This window comes from Puntigrus tetrazona, unplaced genomic scaffold, assembly GCF_018831695.1.
Source record: "Puntigrus tetrazona isolate hp1 unplaced genomic scaffold, ASM1883169v1 S000001004, whole genome shotgun sequence".
Taxonomy (NCBI): Eukaryota; Metazoa; Chordata; class Actinopteri; order Cypriniformes; family Cyprinidae; genus Puntigrus; species Puntigrus tetrazona.
The window spans coordinates 6,062-28,370 of record NW_025048599.1 but is presented as its reverse complement, the minus strand read 5'-3'; the positions used below and the strand labels follow the sequence as shown (position 1 = coordinate 28,370).

Here is a 22,309-nt window from a genome sequence, read left to right as displayed (position 1 = left end):
TCAAACTTTGGCCACACTAAGGGCCAGTGTATTAGATAAGTAGTGAAAAAACTCAAAACTTACAGCACCTGGTATTCCTAGGCAGTCTCCCATCCAAGTACTAACTAGGCCCCAACTCTGCTTGGCTTCTGAGATCAGGCGAGATCAGGCGTGAACAGGGTGGTATGGCCGTAAGCAAAAGCTGCTGCAAAAGCCCCTATTTTAAGGTGAGGCACACTAAAGTGCCATTATACTAGATAAGTAATGAATAGAAATACAAAAAAATACTTCAAAATGAGCTACATTAAAGATAAGAGCATTAGTTAAGTAGTTAAAAACAGTCAAACTCTGTTTTAAAAGAACAGCTACTTTAAAGGCAATTGAATTAAATAAACAGTAAAGGAAAGCAAGAGAGCTGGTCAAACTTTGGCCACACTAAGGGCCAGTGTATTAGATAAGTAGTAGAAAAACTCAAAACTTTTACAGCACCTGGTATTCCTAGGCAGTCTCCCATCCAAGTACTAACTAGGCCCAACTCTGCTTGCTTCTGAGATCAGACTGAGATCAGGCGTGAACAGGGTGGTATGGCCGTGGCGAAAGCTGCTGCAAAAAGCCCCTATTTTAAGGTGAGGCACACTAGAAATTGCCATTATACTAGATAAGTAATGAATGAAATACAAAAAATACTTTAAAATGAGCTACATTAAAGATAAGAGCATTAGTTAAGTAGTTAAAAACAGTCAAACTCTGTTTAAAGAACAGCTACTTTAAAGGCAATTGAATTAAATAAGCAGTAAGGGAAAGCAAGAGAGCTGGTCAAACTTTGGCCACACTAAAGAGCCAGTGTATTAGATAAGTAGTGAAAAAACTCCAAGAAACTTACAGCACCTGGTATTCCCTAGGCAGTCTCCCATCAAGTACTAACTAGGCCCAACTCTGCTTAGCTTCAGAGATCAGACGAGATCAGGCGTGAACAGGGTGGGATGGCCGTAGCGAAAGCTGCTGCAAAAAGCCCTATTTTTAAGGTGAGGGCGCACTAAGTGCCATTATACTAGATAAGTAATGAATGAAATACAAAAAAAATACTTCAAAATGAGCTACATTAAAGATAAGAGCATTAGTTAAGTAGTTAAAAACAGTCAAACTCTGTTTAAAGTACAGCTACTTTAAAGGCAATTGAATTAAATAAGCAGTAAAGGGAAAGCAAAGAGCTGGTCAAACTTTAGCCACACTAAAGGCCAGTGTATTAGATAAGTAGTGAAAAAACTCAAAAACTTACAGCACCTGGTATTCCTAGGCAGTCTCCCATCAAGTACTAACTAGGCCCCAACTCTAGTAGCTTCAGAGGATCAGGCGAGATCAGGCGTGAACAGGGTGGGATGGCCGTAAAGAAAGCGAAAGCTGCTGCAAAAAGCCCCTATTTTAAGGTGAGGCACACTAAGTGCCATTATACTGAATAAGTAATGAATGAAATACAAAAAAATACTTCAAAATGAGCTGCATTAAAGATAAGAGCATTAGTTAAGTAGTTAAAACAGTCAAACTCTGTTTAAAAAGAACAGCTACTACAAAGGCAATTGAATTAAATAAGCAGTAAGGAAAGCAAAAAGAGCTGGTCAAACTTTGGCCACACTAAGGGCCAGTGTATTAGATAAGTAGTGAAAAAACTCAAAACTTACAGCACCTGGTATTCCTAGGCAGTCTCCCATCCAAGTACTAACTAGGCCCAACTCTCAGCTTGGCTTCTGAGATCAGAGGCGAGATCAGGCGTGAACAGAGGTGGTATGGCCGTGGCGAAAGCTGCTGCAAAAGCCCCTATTTTAAGGTAGGAGCACACTAAGTGCCATTATACTAGATAAGTAATGAATGAAATACAAAAAAAAAAATACTTTAAAATGAGCTACATTAAAGATAAGAGCATTAGTTAAGTAGTTAAAAACAGTCAAACTCTGTTTAAAGAACAGCTACTTTAAAGGCAATTGAATTAAATAAGCAGTAAGGAAAGCAAGAGCTGGTCAAACTTTGGCCACACTAGAGGCCAGTGTATTAGATAAGTAGTGAAAAAACTCAAAACTTACAGCACCTGGTATTCCTAGGCAGTCTCCATCCAAGTACTAACTGGGCCCAACTCTGCCCAGCTTCTGAGAGATCAGGAGACGAGATCAGGCGTGAACAGGGTGGTATGGCGTAAGTGAAAGCTGCTGCAAAAAGCCCCTATTTTAAGGTGAGGCACACTAAGTGCCATTATACTAGATAAGTAATGAATGAAATACAAAAAAATGCTTTAAAATGAGCTACATTAAAGAGATAAGAGCATTAGTTAGAAGTAGTTAAAAACAGTCAGAACTCTGTTTAAGAGCAGCTACTTTAAGGCAATTGAATTAAATAAGCAGTAAGGGGAAAGCAAAGAGGCTGGTCAAACTTTGGCCACACTAAGAGGCCCAGTGTATTAGATAAGTATTGAAAAAACTCAAAAACTTACAGCACCTGGTATTCCTGGGCAGTCTCCCATCAGAAGAAATGTAACTAGGAGGCCCAACTCTGCTTAGCTTCTGAGATCAGGCGAGATCAGGCGTGAACAGGGTGGTATGGCCGTGCAAAAGCTGCTGCAACAAAGCCCCTATTTTTAAGGTGAGGCACACTAAAGTGCCATTTTACTAGATAAGTAATGAATGAAATACAAAAAAATGCTTCAAAATGAGCTACATTAAAGATCAGAGCATTAGTTAAGTAGTTAAAAACAGTCAAACTCTGTTTAAAGCAACAGCTACTTTAAGCAATTGAATTAAATAAGCAGTAAGGGAAAGCAAAGAGGCTGAGTCAAACTTTGGCCACACTAAGAGAGCCAGTGTATTTTAGATAAGTAGTGAAAAACTCAAAACACAGCACCTGGTATTTCCTAGGCAGTCTCCCATCCAAGTACTAACTAGGCCCAACTCTGTAGCTTCTGAGATCAGGCGAGATCAGGCGTGAACAGGGTGGTATGGATCACATGGCAAGCTGCTGCAAAAAGCCCTATTTTTAAGGTGAGGCACACTAATTGCCATTATACTAGATAAGTAATGAATGAAATACAAAAAAATACTTCCAGAATGGCTACATTAAAGATAAGAGCATTAGTTAAGTAGTTAAAAACAGTCAAACTCTGTTTAAAGCAACAGCTACTTTAAAGGCAGATTGAGATTAAATAAACAGTTAAGGAAAGCAAAGAGCTAGTCAAACTTTGGCCACACTAAAGAGCCAGTGTATTAGATAAGTAGTGAAAAAACTCAAAACTTACAGCACCTGGTATTCCTAGGCAGTCTCCCATCAGAAGTACTAACTAGGCCCAGCTATACTGCTTCTGAGATCAAACAGAGATCAGGCGTGAACAGGGTGGGATGGCCGTCAGCGAAAGCTGCTGCAAAAGCCCTATTTTAAGGTGAGAGCACACTAAGTGCCAGTGCTACTAGATAAGTAATGAATGAAATACAAAAAAATGCTTCACAAATGAGCTACATTAAAGATAATAGGCATTAGTTAAGTAGTTAAAAACAGTCAAACTCTGTTTAAAGAACAGCTACTTCAAAGGCAATTCAGATTAAATAAGCAGTAAAGGAAAGCAAAGAGCTGGAGTCAAACTTTGGCACACTAAAGGGCCAGTGTATTAGATAAGTAGTGAAAAAAACTCCAAAGCACACAGCACCTGGTATTCTAGGCAGTCTCCATCATCAAGTACTAGCTAGGGCCAGCTCTGCACGAAGCTTCTGGGGTCAGGCGAGATCAGGCGTGAACAGGGTGGTATGGCCGTCAACGAAAGCTGCTGCAAAAGCCCCTATTTTAAGGTGAAAAGCACACACTAAGGTGCCATTATACTAGATAAGTAATGAATGGAAATACAAAAATACTTCAAAAATGAGCTACATTAAAGATAAAGTATTAGTTAGTAGTTAAAAACAGTCCAAACTCTGTTTAAAGAACAGCTACTTTAAAGGCAATTAAGATTAAATAAGCTTGATATTAGGGAGAAGCAAAGAGAAGCTGGTCAAACTTTGCAGCCGCACACTAAGAGACCAGTGTATTAGATAAGTGAGTGAAAAACTCGAAAACTTACAGCACCTGGTATTCCTAGGCAGTCTCCCATCAAGTACTAACTAGGGCCCAACTCTGCCAAGCTTCTGAGATCAGACGAGATCAGGCGTGAACAAGGTCTGGGATGGCCGTGTAGCAGCTACTGCAAAAGCCCCCTATTTTAAAGTAGAGGCACACTAAATTGCTTGTTATACTAGATAAGTAATGAATGAGATACAAAAAATACTTTAAGATGAGCTACATTAAAAATAAGGCATTGGTTAAGTAGTTAAAAACAGTCAAACTCTGTTTAAAGAACAGCTACTTTAAAGGCAATTGAATTAAATAAGCAGAAGTGAGGAAAGCAGAAGAGCTGGTGAAACTTTGGCCACACTGAAGACCAGTGTATTAGATAAGTAGTGAAAAACTCAAACTTACAGCACCTGGTATTCCTAGGCAGTCTCCCATCCAGAGTACTAACTGGGGCCCAGCTCTGGCAGCTACTGAGATCAGGCCAAGGATCAGGCGTGAACAGGGTGGGATGGCCGTGAAGCGAAGCTGCTGCAAAAAGCCCCTATTTACAGGTGAGGGCACACTAGGGTGCCATTATACTAGATAAAGTATTGGATGAAATACAAAAAAATGCTTCAAAATGACTACATTAAAAAGATAAGAGCATTGGTTAAGTAGTTTAAAACAGTCAAACTCTGTTTTAAAGAACTAAGCTACTTTAAAGGCAATTGAATTATAATAAGCAGTAAGGAAAGCAAAGAGCTGGTCAAACTTTAGCATGCACACACTAAGAATAGTGTATTAGATAAGTAGTGAAAAAACTCAAAACTTACAACACATAATTGTTCCTCGGCAGTCTCCCACATCCAGAAGTACTAACTGGAAGCTAACTCTGGTAGCTTCACAGATCAGACGAGATCAGAAGTGAACAGAATTAGTATGGCATGTAGCAGCTGCTGCAAAAAGCCCCTATTTTAAGGTGAGACACACTAAATTGCCATTATACTAAGTAACTAATGAATGAAATACAAAAAATACTACAAAATGAGCTACATTAAAAGATGAGAGCATTAGTTAAGTGATTTAAAAACAGTCAAACTCTGTTTAAAGAACGGCTACTTTAAAGGCAATTGAATTAAATAAGCAGTAAGGGAAAGCAAGGAAGCTCAGTCAAACTTTGGCCACACTAAGGGCCAGTGTGTTAGATAAGTAGTAGAAAAACGACAAAAACTTACACGGCACCTGGTATTCCTGGGGCAGTCTCCCATCCAAGTACTAACTGGGCCCAACTCTGCTTGCCTTCTGAGATCAGGCGTGAACAGGCGTGAACAGGAGTGTAGTATGGCCGTGGTAGCTAACATAAAAAGCCCCTATTTTGGGTGGGGCACACTAAATTGCCCATTTATACTAGATAAGTAATGACAGAAATACAAAAAACTGCTTTAAAATGGACTGCATTACTAGAAGATAAGAGCATTAGTTAAGTAGTTAAAAACAGTCAAACTCATTTGAAACGAAAAAGCTACTTTAAAGGCAGTTGAATTAAATAAGCAGTGAGAGAAGCAAAGAGCTGGTCAAACTTTGGCCCACACTGAGAGACAGTGTGTTAGATGAAGTAGTGAAAAAACTCAAAAACTTGCAGCACCTGGTATTTCTAGGCAGTCTCCCATCCAAATTACTAACTAGGCCCAACTCTGCGCCAGCTTCTGAGATCAGGAGGCAGAGGATCAGGGGCGTGGGCGAGACAAGCAGTCGTCCGTGGCAAAAGCTGTTGCAAAAAAGCCCTATTTAAAATTGCAAGGGCACACTAAGTGCCAAGTATACTAGATAAGTAATGAATGAAATACAAAAAAAATGCTTCAAAGATGAGCTACATTAAAGACCAGAGCATTGAATTAGAAGTAATTCAAAAACAGTCAAACTATATTTTTAAGAACAGAAAAGCTACTTTAAAAAGACAATTGAATTAAATAAACAGTAAGGAAAGCAAAGAGCTGGTCAAACTTTGAATACACACAAGGGCCAGTGTATTGGAATAAGTGGTAGAAAAACTCCAATACTTTCAGCACCTGGTATTTCTAGGCAGTCTCTCCCATCAAAATTTACTAACTGGGCCCAGCTCTGCTTGCTTCTGAGATCGAGGCAGAAGTCGAAGAGCGTGAACAGGGTGGGATGGCCGTGGCTTAAAAGCTACTGCAAAAAGCCCTATTTTAAGGTAGAGGCGCACTAAGTGCCGTTATACTGAATAAGTATTGAATATGATACAAAAAATACTTCAAAATGAGCTGCGGTAAAAATAAGAGCATTGGTTAAGTAATTAAAAACAATTAAACTCTGTTTAAGGAACAGCTACTTCAAAGGCAATTAGATTAAATAAGCTTGATAAAAGGAAAGCAAAGAGAGCTGTGGGTGAAACTTTGGCCACACTAGGGAACCAGTGTGTTAGATAGAAGTAGTAGAAAAAACTCAGAAACTTACACAGCACCACTAGTTGTTCCTAGAGCAGTCTCTCCCATCAAGTACCTAACTAAATAACATCTGCAGCACCAACTTCTGAGATCCAGACAGAGATCCAAGAGCGTGAACAAGTGTGGTATGGCCGTGAAAATGCGAACTGCTGCAAAAGCCCCTATTTTAAAGGTGGGAAGCGCACTAGAATTGCCATTATACTAGGTAAGTAATGACTGAACCACAAAAAAATGCTTCCAAAATGAGCTACATTAAAGATAAGAGCATTAGTTAAATGAGTTAAAAGAAGTCAAACTATGTTTAAAGAACAGCTACTTTAAAGAGACAATTGAATTAGGCGAGCAGTAAGGAAATCAAAGAAGCTAGTGAAACTTTGGCCACACTGAAGACAGTGTATTAAGATATAAGTAGTAGAAAAACTCAAAAACTTACAGCACACCTGGTATTCCTAAGGCAGTCTCCCCATCCTTGCACTTCGCTGATTTAACTCTGTAGCCTGAGATCAGACGAGATCCCAGGCGTGAGCAAGAGGTAGGATAGCCATATGTGAAAGCTGCTGCAAAAGCCCCTATTTTTAAGGTGGGGCACACTACAGAATTGCCATTATACTAGATAAATAATGAATGAAATGCAAAAAAATGCTTAAAATGAGCTACATTAAGGGTGAGCATTAGTTAAGTGGTTAAAAACAGTCCAAGCTCTGTTTAAAGAACAGCTACTTTAAAAACAATTGAATTAAATAAGCAAATAAAGGAAGCAAAGAGCTAGTCAAACTTTTAGCCACACACAAGAGACCAGTGTATTAGATAAAGTAGTGAAAAAGCTCAAAACTTATAGCGCATAATGTTCCTAGACAGTCTCCATGAAGAGCCACTAAAATTACAGACCCAACTCTGCTTAGCTTCTGAGATCAGAGGCGAGATCAGGGCGTGAACAGGAGTGTGGTATGGCATGCGAGAAACTGCTGCAAAAAGCCCATATTTTAAGGTGAGCCGCACTTTAGAATTGCCATTATACTAGATAAGTAATGAATGAAATACAAAAAAATACTTAAAGATAGGCTACATTAAGGATATGAGCGGTAGTTAAGTAGTTAAGAAACAGTCAAAACTCTGTTTGAGAACAAAAAAAGCTACTTACAAGAAAACAATTGGATTAGAAAGCCCAGTAAGAGGAAGCAGAATTTCTGAGTGAGGCTTTGGCCACACTGAGAGATAGTGTATTAGATATAAAGTGGTAGAAAAAACTCAAAAACTTACAGACACCTGGTGTTCCTGGGTACATTCCCATCCAGAAGAAGTACCCAACTGGGCCCAGCTCTGCTTGAAAGCTGCAGAGATCAGGCGAGATCAGGCGTGAACAGAATGTAGTATGTCTGTGGCGAAAGCTGTTGCAAAAAGCCCCATATTTTAAGGTAGAGGCACACTAAGTGCCATTATACTAGATAAGTAATGAATGAAATACAAAAAAATACTTTCAAAATGAGACTACATTAAAGATAAGAGCATTAGTTAAGTAGTTAAAACAGTCAAACTCTGTTTAAGAACAGCTACTTTAAAGGCAATTGAATTAAATAAGCAGTAAGGAGGAAAGCAAAGAAGCTGGTCAAACTTTGGCCACACTAAGGACCAGTGTATTAGATAAGTAGTGAAAAAACTCAAGAACTTACACAGCACCATGGTATTCCTAGGCAGTCTACCATCCAAGTACTAACTGGGCCCAACTCTGTAGCTTCAGGATCAGGCGAGATCAGGCGTGAACAGAGTGGTATGGCCGTAAGCAGAAAAGCTGCTGCAAAAGCCCCTATTTTGGTGAGAGGCACACTAAGTGCCATTATACTAGATAAGTAATGAATGAAATACAAAAAATACTTCAAAATGAGCTACATTAAAGATAAGAGCATTGAGTTAAGTAGTTAAAACAGTCAAACTCTGTTTAAAAGAACAGCTACTTTAAAGGCAATTGAATTAAATAAGCAGTAAAGGAAAGCAAAGAGGCTGGTCAAACTTTGGCCACACTAAGAGACCAGTGTATTAGATAAGTAGTGAAAAAACTCAAAAACTTACAGCACCTGGTATTCCTAGGCAGTCTCCCATCCAAGTACTAACTAGGCCCAACTCTGCATAGCTTCTGAGATCAGGCAGAGATCAGGCGTGAACAGAAGTGAGTATGGCCATGGCGAAGCGCTGCTGCAAAAGCCCCTATTTTAAGGTGAGGCACACTAATTGCCATTATACTAGATAAGTAATGAATGAAATACAAAAAATACTTAAAATGAAGCTACACATTAAAGATAAGAAGCATTAGTTAAGTAGTTAAAACAGTCAAACTCTGTTTAAAGAACAGCTACTTCAAAAGGCAATTGAATTAAATAAGCAGTAAGGGAAGCAAAAGAGCTGGTCAAACTTTGGCCACACTAAGGGCCAGTGTATTAGATAAGTAGTGAAAAACTCAAAAACTTACAGCACCTGGTATTCCCCTAGGCAGTCTCCATCCAAGTACTAACTAGGTAACTCTGCTGGCAGCTTCACTGAGATCAAGGCGAGATCAGGCGTGAACAGGGTGGGATAATGTAATGTGGCTGCTGCAAAAACCCCTATTTTAAGGTGAGGCACACTAGAATTGCCATTATACTAGATAAGTAATGAATGAAATACAAAAAATGCACTTTAAAATGAGCTACATTAAAGATAAAGAGCATTAGTTAAGTAGTTAAAAACAGTCAAACTCTGTTTTAAAAGAACAGCTACTTTAAAAGGCAATTGAATTAAATAAGCAGTGAGGGAAAGCAAGAGCTGGTCAAACTTTGGTACACTGCAGGAGCCAGTGTATTAGATAAGTAGTGAAAAACTCAAAAACTTACAGCACCTGGTATTCCTGGGCAGTCTCCCATCCAAGTACTAACTAAGGCCCAACTCTGCTTAGCTTCTGAGATCAGGCCCAGAGATCAGGCGTGAACAGGGTGTGTATGTACCGTAAATGTAAGCTGCTGCAAAAGCCCCTATTTTTTAGGTGGGGCACACTAATTACCAGTATACTAGATAAGTAATGAATGAAATACAATACTTTTTTCAAAATGAGCTACATTAAAGATAAGAGCATTAGTTAAAGTAGTTAAAAACAATTCAAACTCTGTTTAAAGAACAGCTACTTTAAAAGCAGGTTAGATTAAATAAGCTGAATGAGGAAAGCAAAGAGCTAGGTCCAAACTTTGGCACACACTAAGGAGTAAGTGTATTAGATAGAAGTAGTGAAAAAACTCAAAAACTGCCCACAGCACCCTGGTATTCCTAGGCAGTCTCCCATCCAGAGTACTAACTAGGCCCAACTCTTTAGTAACTTCTGAGATCAGATGAGATCAGGCGTGAACAGGGTGAAGTATGGCCTAAAAAGTAAGCTGCTGCAAAGCCCCTATTTTAAGGTGGGACACACTAAAGTGCCATTACTTACTAGATAAGTAATGAATGAAATACAAAAAAATACTTCAAAATGAGCTACATTAAAGATAAGAGCATTAGTTAAGTAGTTTAAAACAGTCAAACTCTGTTTAAGAACAGCTACTTTAAAGACAATTAGATTAAATAAGCAGTGGAGGAAAGCAAAGAGCTGGTCAAACTTTGGCCACACTAAGGGTCCAGTGTATTAGATAAGTAGTGGAAAAACTCAAAACTTACAGCACCTGGTATTCCCTAGGCAGGTCTCCCATCCAAGTACTAACTAGGCCCACATCTCTGTAACTACAGAGATCAGGCGAGATCGGCGTGAACAGAAGGTGGGATGTGCGTAAACAGAAAGCTGCTGCAAAAGCCCCCTATTTTAAGGTGAGCGCACTAGGTTCCATTATACTAGATAAGTAATGAATGAAATACAAAAAAATACTTCAAAATGAGCTACATTAAAGATAAGAGCATTAGTTAGAAAGTGAATTAAAAACAGTCAAACTCTGTTTTAAGAACAGCTACTTTAAAGAGCAATTGAATTAAATAAGCAGTAAGGAAAGCAAAGAGCTGGTCAAACTTTGGCCACACTAAGGAGCCAGTGTATTAGATAAAGTAGTGAAAAAACTCAAAAACTTACAGCACCTGGTATTCCTAGGCAGTCTCCCATCAAGAGTACTAACTAGGCCCAACTCTGCTTGGCTTCTGAGATCAGACGAGATCAGCGTGAACAGGTGTGGTATGGCCGTGAAAGCTAAAGCTGCTGCAAAAAGCCCTATTTTTAAGGTGGAGGCACACTAGTTAAGTGCCATTATACTAGATAAGTAATGAATGAAATACAAAAAAAAAAATACTTCAAAAAAGAGCTACATTAAAGATAAGAGCATTAGTTAAGTAGTTAAAAACAGTCAAACTCTGTTTAAAGAACAGCTACTTTAAAGGCAATTGAATTAAATAAGCAGTAAGGGAAAGCAAAGAGGCTGGTCAAACTTTGGCCACACTAAGGGCCAGTGTATTAGATAAGTAGTGAAAAAACTCAAAAACTTACAGCACCTGCAAGTATTCCTAGGCAGGTCTCCCATCCAGAAGTACTAACTTAGGCCCAACTCTGCCAGCTTCTGAGATCAGGCAGGAGATCAGGCGTGAACAGAGTGGTATGGCCGTGTGAAAGCTGCTGCAAAAACCCCTATTTTAAGGTGAGGCACACTAAGTGCCATTATACTAGATAAGTAATGAATGAAATACAAAAAATACTTTAAGATGAGCTACATTAAAGATAAGAGCATTAGTTAAGTAGTTTAAAACAGTCAAACTCTGTTTAAAGAACAGCTACTTTAAAGGCCCAATTGAATTAAATAAGCAGTAAGGGAAATCAAAGAGCTGGTCAAACTTTGGCCACACTAAGGGCCAAGTGTATTAGATAAGTAGTGAAAAAACTCAAAAACCTATACAGCACCTGGTATTCCTAGAGCAGTCTCATCAAGTACTAACTAGGCCTGCTGCAACTCTGTAGCTTCTGAGATCAGATGCAAATAGAGATAAGAGCAGGTTAAGTGAACAGGTTTGTGAGCTATGGCCATGTAAGGGAAGCAAAAGCTGCTGCAAAAAGCCCCTATTTTAAGGTGACAGCACACACTAAGTGTCCATTATACTAGATAAGTAATGAATACAAATACAAAAAATACTTCAAAATGAGGCTACATTATTAAGATAAGAGCATTAGTTAAGTAGTTAAAAACAGTCAAACTCTGTTTAAAGAACAGCTACTTTAAGAGCAATTGAATTAAATAAACTTAGTAAGGGGAAAGCAAAGAGCTGGTCAAACTTTGGCCACACTAAGGGCCAGTGTATTAGATAAGTAGTGAAAAAACTCAAAACTTACAGCACCTGGTATTCCCTGGGCAGTCTCCCATCCAGAAGTACTAACTAGGCCCAACTCTGCTTAACTTCTGAGATCAGGCCGAGATCAGGCGTGAACAGGGTGGTATGGCGTAAGTGCAAAAAGCTGCTGCTAAAAGCCCCCTATTTTAAGGTGAGGCACACTAAATTGCCATTATACTAGATAAGTAATGAATGAAATACAAAAAAATACTTCAAAATGAGCTACATTAAAGATAAGAGCATTAGTTAAGTGGTTAAAAACAGTCAAACTCTGTTTAAAGAACAGCTACTTTAAAGACAATTGAATTAAATAAGCAGTGAGAGAGGAAAGCAAAGAGCTGGTCAAACTTTGGCCACACTAAGGAGCCAGTGTATTAGATAAGTAGTGAAAAACTCAAAACTTACAGCACCTGGTATTCCTAGGCAGTCTCCCATCCAAGTACTAACTAGGCCCAACTCTGCTTAGCTTCTGAGATCAGCTGAGATCAGGCGTGAACAGAGGGTGGGATGGCCCATAATGCGAAAGCTGCTGCAAAAGCCCCTATTTTAGGTGAGGCACACTAAGTGCATGATTATACTAGATAAGTAATGAAATGAAGTACAAAAAATACTTCAAAATGAGCTACATTAAAGATAAGAGCATTAGTTAAGTAGTTAAAAACAGTCAAACTCTGTTTAAAAGAACAGCTACTTTAAAGCAATTGAATTAAATAAGCAGTCCAAAACTAGGAAAGCAAAGAAGCTGGTCAAACTTTGGCCACACTGAGGGACAGTGTATTAGATAAGTAGTGAAAAAACTCTAGGAAAACTTACAGCACCTGCTCAGTATTCCTACAGCAGTCTCCCATAAAAGTCAAAGTACTAACTGGGCCCAACTCTGTAGCTTGACTGAGATCAAGGCAGAGATCAGGCGTGAACAGAGTGCATTATGACGTAAGCTAAAGCTGCTGCAAAAAGCTCCCTATTTTACAGGTGAGGCACACTTGTTAAGAAGTTCATTATCACTAGATAAAGTAATGAATGAAATACAAAAAATACTTCAAATGAGCTACATTAAAGATAAGAGCATTTTAGTTAAGTAGTTAAAAACAGTCAAACTCTGTTTAAAAGAACAGCTACTTTAAAGACAATTGAATTAAATAAGCTTGTTCTGAGGAAAGCAAAGAGCTGGTCAAAGCTTTGGCCACACTACTAAGCCAGTGTATTAGATAAGTAGTGAAAAAACTCAAAACTTACAGCACCTGGTATTCTACAGGCAGTCTTTAGCATCCAAGTACTAACGACAGCCTAACTCTGTAGCATACTGAGATCAGCAAAGATCAGGCGTGAACAGCTCTTGGTATGGCCCTAAGTGAAAGCTGCTGCAAAAAGCCCCTATTTTAAGGTGAGGCGCACTAAAGTGCCATTATACTAGATAAGTAATGAATGAAATACAAAAAAATACTTCAAAATGAGCTACATTAAAGATAAGAGCATTAGTTAAGTAGTTAAAAACCAGTCAAACTCTGTTTTAAAGAACAGCTACTTTAAAGAGCAATTGAATTAAATAAGCAGTGAGGAAAGCAAAGAAGCTGAGTCAAACTTTGGCCACACTAAGAGCCAGTGTATTAGATAAATGGTGAAAAAACTCAAAAACTTACAGCACCTGGTATTCCTAGGCAGTCTCCCATCCAGAAGTATAACTAGGCCCAACTCTGTAGCCACAGAGATCAGGCAAGATCAGGCGTGAACAGGGTAGTATGGCCATAATCAAAAAGCTGCTGCAAAAAGCCCCCCCTATTTTAAGGTGAGGCACACTAAGTGCCATTATACTAGATAAGTAATGAATGAAATACAAAAAAATACTTCAAAATGAGCTACATTAAAGATAAGAGCATTAGTTAAGTAGTTAAAAACAGTCAAACTCTGTTTAAAGTACAGCTACTTTAAAGGGCAATTGGATTAAATAAGCAGTAAGGGAAAGCAAAGAGCTGGTCAAACTTTGGCCACACTAAGGAGGCCAGTGTATTAGATAAGTAGTGAAAAAACTCAAAAACTTACAGCACCTGGTATTCTAGGCAGTCTCCCATCCAAAAGTACTAACTAGGCCTAACTCTGCAGTAGCTTCTGAGATCAGGCTGAGATCAGGGCGTGAACATAGGGTGGTATGGCCGTAAAGCGAAAGCTGCTGCAAAAGCCCCCTATTTTAAGGTGAGCACACACTGCCAATACTAGATAATAAATGAAATACAAAAAATGCTTCAAAATGAGCTACATTAAAGATAAGAGCATTAGTTAAGTAGTTAAAAACAGTCAAACTCTGTTTAAAGAACAGCTACTTTAAAGGCAATTGAAATAAATAAGCAGTAAGGGGAAAGCAAAGAGCTGGTCAAACTTTGGCCACACTAAGGGCCAGTGTATTAGATAAGTAGTGAAAAAACTCAAAAATTACAGCACCTGGTATTCCTAGTCAGTCTCCATCCAAGTACTAACTAGGCCCAACTCTGCTTAGCTTCTGAGATCAGGCGAGATCAGGCGTGAACAGGGTGGTAGGGCCGTAAGTGAAAAGCTGCTGCAAAAAGCCCCTATTTTAAGGTGAGGCACACTAGAATTGCCATTATACTAGATAAGTAATGAATGAAATACAAAAAAATGCTTTAAAATGGGATACATTAAAAAGATAAGAGCATTAGTTAAGTAGTTAAAAACAGTCACACTCTGTTTAAAGAACAACTACTTTAAAGGCAATTGAATTAAATAAGCAGTAAGGAAAGCAAAGAGCTGGTCAAACTTTGGCCACACTGAGGCCAGTGTATTAGATAAGTAGTGAAAAACTCCAAAACCTACAGCACCTGGTATTCCTAGGCAGTCTCCATCCAAGTACTAAGCTAGGCCCAACTCTGTAGCTTCTGAGATCAGACGAGATCAGGCGTGAACAGAAGTGGTATGGCCGTAAGCAAATGCTGCTGCAAAGCCCCTATTTTAAGGTGAGGCACACTAAGTGCCATTATACTAGATAAGTAATGAATGAAATACAAAAAATACTTCAAAATGAGCTACATTAAAAGATAAGAGCATTAGTTAAGTAGTTAAAAACAGTCAAACTATGTTTAAAGAACAGCTACTTTAAAGGCAATTGAATTAAATAAGCAGTAAAGGAAAGCAAAGAGCTGGTCAAACTTTGGCCACACTAAGGGCCAGTGTATTAGATAAGTAGTGAAAAACTCTAAAACTTACAGCACCTGGTATTCCTAGGCAGTCTCCCATCCAAGTACTAACTAGGCCCAGCTCTGCTCAGCTTCTGAGATCAGAGCGAGATCAGGCGTGAACAGAATTGGTATGGCCGTAATCAAAGCTGCTGCAAAGCCCCCTATTTTTAAGGTGAGGCACACTAAGTGCCATTATACTAGATAAGTAATGAATGAAATACAAAAAATACTTCAAAATGAGCTACATTAAAGATAAGAGCATTAGTTAAGTAGTTAAAAACAGTCAAACTCTGTTTAAAGAACAGCTACTTTAAAGGCAATTGGATTAAATAAGCAGTAAGGAAAGCAAAGAGCTGGTCAAACTTTGGCCACACTAAGAGGCCAGTGTATTAGATAAGTAGTGAAAAAACTCAAAAACTTACAGCACCTGGTATTCTAGGCAGTCTCCCATCCAAGTACTAACTAGGCCCAACTCTGCTTAGCTTCTGAGATCAGACAAGATCAGGCGTGAACAGGGTGGTATGTGCAGAAAGTAAAGCTGCTGCAAAAAGCCCCTATTTTAAGGTGAGGCACACTAAGTGCCATTATACTAGATAATGAATGAAATACAAAAAAATTTTCAAAATGAGCTACATTAAAGATAAGAGCATTAGTTAAGTAGTTAAAAACAGTCAAACTCTGTTTAAAGAACAGCTACTTTAAAGGCAACTGAAATAAATAAGCAGTAAGGAAAGCAAAAGAGCTGGTCAAACTTTGGCCACACTAAGGGCCAGTGTATTAGATAAGTAGTGAAAAACTCAAAACTTACAGCACCTGGTATTCCTAGTCAGTCTCCATCCAAGTACTAACTAGGGCCCAACTCTGCTTAGCTTCTGAGATCAGGCGAGATCAGGCGTGAACAGGGTGGTATGGCCGTGGCGAAAGCTGCTGCAAAAGCCCCTATTTTAAGGTGAGGCACACTAAGTGCCATTATACTAGATAAGTAATGAATGAAATACAAAAAAATACTTCAAAATGAGCTACATTAAAGATAAGAGCATTAGTTAAGTAGTTAAAAACAGTCAAACTCTGTTTAAAGAACAGCTACTTTAAAAGGCAATTGAATTAAATAAGCAGTAAGGAAAGCAAAAGAGCTGGTCAAACTTTGGCCACACTAAGGGCCAGTGTATTAGATAAGTAGTGAAAAAACTCAAAACTTACAGCACCTGGTATTCCTAGGCAGTCTCCCATCCAGAAGTACTAAGCTAGGCCCAACTCTGCTTAGCTTCTGAGATCAGGCGAGATCAGGCGTGAACAGGTGTGGTATGGCCGTAAGCAAAAGCTGCTGCAAAAAGCCCCCCTATTTTAAGGTGAGGCACACTAAGTGCCATTATACTAGATAAGTAATGAATGAAATACAAAAAATACTTCAAAATGAGCTACATTAAAGATAAGAGCATTAGTTAAGTAGTTAAAAACAGTCAAACTCTGTTTAAAGAACAGCTACTTTAAAGGCAATTGAATTAAATAAGCAGTAAGGGAAAGCAAAGAGCTGGTCAAACTTTGGCCACACTAAGGGCCAGTGTATTAGATAAGTAGTGAAAAACTCAAAAGGAAACTTACAGCACCTGGTATTCATAGGCAGTCTCCCATCCAAGTACTAACTAGGCCCAACTCTGCTTAGCTTCTGAGATCAGGCGAGATCAGGCGTGAACAGGGTGGTATGGCCGTGGCGAAAGCTGCTGCAAAAAGCCCCTATTTTTAGGTGAGGCACACTAAGTGCCATTATACTAGATAAGTAATGAATGAAATACAAAAAAATACTTCAAAATGAGCTACATTAAAGATAAGAGCATTAGTTAATTAGTTAAAAACAGTCAAACTCTGTTTAAAGAACAGCTACTTTAAAGGCAATTGAATTAAATAAGCAGTAAGGAAAAGCAAAGGCTGGTCAAACTTTGGCCACACTAAGAGGCCAGTGTATTAGATAAGTAGTGAAAAAACTCAAAACTTACAGCACCTGGTATTCCTAGGCAGTCTCCCATCCAAGTACTAACTAGGCCCAACTCTGCTTAGCTTCTGAGATCAGGCGAGATCAGGCGTGAACAGGGTGGTATGGCCATAGCGAAAGCTGCTGCAAAAGCCCCTATTTTAAGGTGAGGCACACTAAGTGCCATTATACTAGATAAGTAATGAATGAAATACAAAAAAATACTTCAAAATGAGCTACATTAAAGATAAGAGCATTAGTTAAGTAGTTAAAAACAGTCAAACTCTGTTTTAAAGTACAGCTACTTTAAAGGCAATTGAATTAAATAAACAGTAAGGAAAGCAAAGAGCTGGTCAAACTTTGGCCACACTAAGGGCCAGTGTATTAGATAAGTAGTGAAAAAACTCAAAAAACTTACAGCACCTGGTATTCCTAGGCAGTCTCCCATCCAAGTACTAACTAGGCCCAACTCTGCTTGCTTCTGAGATCAGACGAGATCAGGCGTGAACAGGGTGGTAGGGCCGTAAGCTAAAACTGCTGCAAAAAGCCCTATTTTAAGGTGAGGCACACTAAGTGCCATTATACTAGATAAGTAATGAATGAAATACAAAAAAATACTTCAAAATGAGCTACATTAAAGATAAGAGCATTAGTTAAGTAGTTAAAACAGTCAAACTCTGTTTAAAGTACAGCTACTTTAAAGGCAATTGGATTAAATAAGCAGTAAGGGAAAGCAAAGAGCTGGTCAAACTTTGGCCACACTAAGGGCCAGTGTATTAGATAGGTAGTGAAAAAACTCAAAACTTACAGCACCTGGTATTCCTAGGCAGTCTCCCATCCAAGTACTAACTAGGCCCAACTCTGCTTAGCTTCTGAGATCAGACGAGATCAGGCGTGAACAGGGTGGTAGGGCCGTAAGCAAAGCTGCTGCAAAAGCCCCCTATTTTAAGGTGAGGCCCACTAAGTGCCATTATACTAGATAAGTAATGAATGAAATACAAAAAAATACTTCAAAATGAGCTACATTAAAGATAAGAGCATTAGTTAAGTAGTTAAAAACAGTCAAACTCTGTTTAAAGTACAGCTACTTTAAAGGCAATTGAATTAAATAAGCAATGAGGAAAGCAAAGAGCTGGTCAAACTTTGCCACACTAAGGGCCAGTGTATTAGATAAGTAGTGAAAAACTCAAAACTACTGGCACCTGGTATTCCTAGGCAGTCTACCATCCAAGTACTAACTAGGCCCAACTCTGCTTAGCTTCTGAGATCAGGCGAGATCAGGCGTGAACAGGGTGGTATGGCCCGTGCGAAAGCTGCTGCAAAAAGCCCCCTATTTTTAAGGTGAGGCACACACTAAGTACCATTATACTAGATAAGTAATGAATGAAATACAAAAAAATACTTCAAAATGAGATACATTAAAGATAAGAGCATTAGTTAAGTAGTTAAAAATAGTCAAACTCTGTTTAAAGAACAGCTACTTTAAAGGCAATTGAATTAAATAAGCAGTAAAGGAAAGCAAAGAAGCTGGTCAAACTTTAGCCACACTAAGGGGCAGTGTATTAGATAAGTAGTGAAAAAACTCAAAACTTACAGCACCTGGTATTCCTAGGCAGTCTCCCATCCAAAGTACTAACTAGGCCCAACTCTGCTTAGCTTCTGAGATCAGGCGAGATCAGGCGTGAACAGGGTGGTATGGCCATAAGCGAAAGCTGCAGCAAAAGCCCCTATTTTAAGGTGAGGCACACTAAGTGCCATTATACTAGATAAGTAATGAATGAAATACAAAAAATACTTCAAAATGAGCTACATTAAAGATAAGGCATTAGTTAAGTAGTTAAAAACAGTCAAACTCTGTTTAAAGAACAGCTACTTTAAAGGCAATTGAATTAAATAAGCAGTAAGGGAAAGCAAAGAGCTGGTCAAACTTTGGCCACACTAAAGGGCCAGTGTATTAGATAAGTAGTGAAAAAACTCAAAAACCTACAGCACCTGGTATTTCCTAGGCAGTCTCTCATCCAGAAGTACTAACTAGGCCCAGCTCTGCTTAGCTTCTGAGATCAGACGAGATCAGGCGTGAACAGGGTGGTATGGCCGTAAGCAAATGCTGCTGCAAAGCCCTATTTTAAAAATTGAGGCACACTAAGTGCCATTATACTAGATAAGTAATGAATGAAATACAAAAAATACTTCAAAAATGAGCTACATTAAAGATGAGAGCATTAGTTAAGTAGTTAAAACAGTCAAACTCTGTTTAAAAGAACAGCTACTTTAAAGGCAATTGAATTAAATAAGCAATGAGGAAAGCAAAGAGCTGGTCAAACTTTGGCCACACTAAGGGCCAGTGTATTAGATAAGTAGTGAAAAAACTCAAAAACTTACAGCACCTGGTATTCCTAGGCAGTCTCCCATCCAAGTACTAACTAGGCCCAACTCTGCTTAGCTTCTGAGATCAGACGAGATCAGGCGTGAACAGGGTGGTATGGCCGTAAGCTAAAGCTGCTGCAAAAAGCCCCTATTTTAAGGTGAGCTACACACTAAGTGCCATTATACTAGATAAGTAATGAATGAAATACAAAAAATACTTCAAAATGAGATACATTAAAGATAAGAGCATTAGTTAAGTAGTTAAAAACAGTCAAACTCTGTTTAAAGAACAGCTACTTTAAAGGCAATTGAATTAAATAAGCAGTAAGGGAAAGCAAAGAGCTGGTCAAACTTTGGCCACACTAAGAACCAGTGTATTAGATAAGTAGTGAAAAACTCAAAAAACTTACAGCACCTGGTATTCCTAGGCAGTCTCCCCATCCAAGTACTAACTAGGCCCAGCTCTGCTTAGCTTCTGAGATCAGGCGAGATCAGGCGTGAACAGGGTGGTATGGCCGTAAGAAAGCTGCTGCAAAGCCCCTATTTTAAGGTGAGGCACACTAAGTGCCATTATACTAGATAAGTAATGAATGAAATACAAAAAAATACTTCAAAATGAGCTACATTAAAGATAAGAGCATTAGTTAAGTAGTTAAAACAGTCAAACTCTGTTTAAAGAACAGCTACTTTAAAGGCAATTGAATTAAATAAGCAGTAAGGGAAAGCAAAGAGCTGGTCAAACTTTGGCCACACTAAGGGCCAGTGTATTAGATAAGTAGTGAAAAACTTAAAAACTTACAGCACCTGGTGTTCCTAGGCAGTCTCCCATCCAAGTACTAACTAGGCCCAACTCTGCTTAGCTTCTGAGATCTGATGAGATCAGGCGTGAACAGGGTGGCATGTAGCATAAGTGAAAGTTGCTGCAAAAAGCCCCTATTTTAAGGTGAGGCACACTAAGGGTACCATTATACTAGATAAGTAATGAATGAAATACAAAAAAATACTTCAAAATGAGCTACATTAAAGATAAGAGCATTAGTTAAGTAGTTAAAAACAGTCAAACTCTGTTTAAAGAACAGCTACTTTAAAGGCAATTGAATTAAATAAGCAGTAAGGGAAAGCAAAGAGCTGGTCAAACTTTGGCCACACTAAAGGCCAGTGTATTAGATAAGTAGTGAAAAACACATGGCACCTTACAGCACCTGGTATTCCTAGGCAGTCTCCCATCCAAGTACTAACTAGGCCCAACTCTGTAGCTTCTGAGATCAGACAGAGATCAGGCGTGAACAGGGTGTGGTATGGCCGTAAGCAAGAAAGCTGCTGCAAAAGCCCCTATTTTAAGGTGAGGCACACTAAGTGCCATTATACTAGATAAGTAATGAATGAAATACAAAAATACTTCAAAATGAGCTACATTAAAGATAAGAGCATTAGTTAAGTAGTTAAAAACAGTCAAACTCTGTTTAAAAGAACAGCTACTTTAAAGGCAATTGAATTAAATAAGCAGTAAGAGAAAGCAAAGAGCTGGTCAAACTTTGGCCACACTAAGGAGCCAGTGTATTAGATAAGTAGTGAAAAAACTCAAAATCTTGCCAGCACCTGGTATTCCTAGGCAGTCTCCCATCCAAGTACTAACTAGGCCCAACTCTGCTTAGCTTCTGAGATCAGACGAGATCAGGCGTGAACAGGGTGGTATGGCGTAAGCGAAAGCTGGTGCAAAAGCCCCTATTTTAAGGTGAGGCACACTAAGTGCCATTATACTAGATAAGTAATGAATGAAATACAAAAAAATACTTCAAAATGAGCTACATTAAAGATAAGAGCATTAGTTAAGTAGTTAAAAACAGTCAAACTCTGTTTAAAGAACAGCTACTTTAAAGGCAATTGAATTAAATAAGCAGTAAGGGAAAGCAAAGAGCTGGTCAAACTTTGGCCACACTAAGGGCCAGTGTATTAGATAAGTAGTGAAAAAACTCAAAAACTTACAGCACCTGGTATTCCTAGGCAGTCTCCCATCCAAGTACTAACTAGGCCCAACTCTGCATAGCTTCTGAGATCAGACGAGATCAGGCGTGAACAGGGTGGTATGGCCGTAAGCAAAAGCTGCTGCAAAAAGCCCCCTATTTTAAGGTGAGGCACACTAAGTGCCATTATACTAGATAAGTAATGAATGAAATACAAAAAAATACTTCAAAATGAGCTACATTAAAGATAAGAGCATTAGTTAAGTAGTTAAAAACAGTCAAACTCTGTTTAAAGAACAGCTACTTTAAAGGCAATTGAATTAAATAAGCAGTAAGGAAAGCAAAGAGCTGGTCAAACTTTGGCCACACTAAGGGCCAGTGTATTAGATAAGTAGTGAAAAACTCAAAAACTTACAGCACCTGGTATTCTAGGCAGTCTCCCATCCAAGTACTAACTAGGCCCCAACTCTGCTTAGCTTCTGAGATCAGGCGAGATCAGGTTTTTTTTTTTTTTTTTTTTTTTTATTAAAATATTTTCAATCAATCAAATACAATAAAAACATACTTTCTCTTTACAATATCCACATCACATATCTCATAATTTCATACATTATTTAAACAAATTCTTCGCTCTCCGGTAGCTCCACATAAAATCTTTTAAAACACGATAGACATTTAGGTGTAAAAACAACATAAAATGCATCTAGGATTTTTCACTTTTAAAATACACATACAATTTGTCCATATATATTTCAGTTTTCCTTTTAAAGACAGTCCAAACATCCAAAACAATTTGTTCCTTTTTGGCCACAATTCTCCTCTCCCATATTGCACTTTTCATTAACATCACAAACAGATTAATAAAGGCTTTGTTTTACACTTCTTTTCCCATCCAAACATCAACACTCTGTTCCATTCCATTCCATTTTCATCCCATTCTTCAGTCAAGTCTTTGATTAAACATTTACATTTCCTTAAAAATGCCTCCAGTTC

General features: G+C 38.5%; 1 non-coding gene and 20 pseudogenes across 1 annotated transcript; all 21 read right to left on the bottom strand.

Moving 5' to 3' along the window:
* Positions 1–56: 56 nt before the first annotated feature.
* On the bottom strand, positions 57–176 carry LOC122340374 (annotated as a pseudogene).
* A 679-nt stretch (positions 177–855) lies between these two features.
* LOC122340407 lies at positions 856–974 on the bottom strand (annotated as a pseudogene).
* Positions 975–11,822: 10,848 nt separating this feature from the next.
* Positions 11,823–11,944, bottom strand: LOC122340405 (annotated as a pseudogene).
* Positions 11,945–12,226: 282 nt separating this feature from the next.
* On the bottom strand, positions 12,227–12,347 carry LOC122340394 (annotated as a pseudogene).
* A 1,905-nt stretch (positions 12,348–14,252) lies between these two features.
* LOC122340386 lies at positions 14,253–14,370 on the bottom strand (annotated as a pseudogene).
* Positions 14,371–15,037: 667 nt separating this feature from the next.
* Positions 15,038–15,158, bottom strand: LOC122340391 (annotated as a pseudogene).
* A 273-nt stretch (positions 15,159–15,431) lies between these two features.
* Positions 15,432–15,550, bottom strand: LOC122340398 (annotated as a pseudogene).
* A 659-nt stretch (positions 15,551–16,209) lies between these two features.
* On the bottom strand, positions 16,210–16,332 carry LOC122340401 (annotated as a pseudogene).
* Positions 16,333–16,611: 279 nt separating this feature from the next.
* On the bottom strand, positions 16,612–16,730 carry LOC122340393 (annotated as a pseudogene).
* A 273-nt stretch (positions 16,731–17,003) lies between these two features.
* LOC122340380 lies at positions 17,004–17,122 on the bottom strand (annotated as a pseudogene).
* A 274-nt stretch (positions 17,123–17,396) lies between these two features.
* LOC122340377 lies at positions 17,397–17,514 on the bottom strand (annotated as a pseudogene).
* Positions 17,515–17,786: 272 nt separating this feature from the next.
* LOC122340381 lies at positions 17,787–17,905 on the bottom strand (annotated as a pseudogene).
* A 270-nt stretch (positions 17,906–18,175) lies between these two features.
* On the bottom strand, positions 18,176–18,294 carry LOC122340399 (annotated as a pseudogene).
* Positions 18,295–18,572: 278 nt separating this feature from the next.
* On the bottom strand, positions 18,573–18,692 carry LOC122340378 (annotated as a pseudogene).
* A 273-nt stretch (positions 18,693–18,965) lies between these two features.
* Positions 18,966–19,087, bottom strand: LOC122340395 (annotated as a pseudogene).
* Positions 19,088–19,360: 273 nt separating this feature from the next.
* On the bottom strand, positions 19,361–19,479 carry LOC122340369. The gene has a single exon (XR_006250221.1). It is a non-coding gene; the product is annotated as a 5S ribosomal RNA (ribosomal RNA).
* Positions 19,480–19,755: 276 nt separating this feature from the next.
* On the bottom strand, positions 19,756–19,875 carry LOC122340379 (annotated as a pseudogene).
* A 269-nt stretch (positions 19,876–20,144) lies between these two features.
* On the bottom strand, positions 20,145–20,264 carry LOC122340383 (annotated as a pseudogene).
* A 278-nt stretch (positions 20,265–20,542) lies between these two features.
* Positions 20,543–20,662, bottom strand: LOC122340406 (annotated as a pseudogene).
* A 277-nt stretch (positions 20,663–20,939) lies between these two features.
* On the bottom strand, positions 20,940–21,056 carry LOC122340389 (annotated as a pseudogene).
* Positions 21,057–21,331: 275 nt separating this feature from the next.
* On the bottom strand, positions 21,332–21,450 carry LOC122340404 (annotated as a pseudogene).
* Between the last annotated feature and the right edge of the window lie 859 nt (positions 21,451–22,309).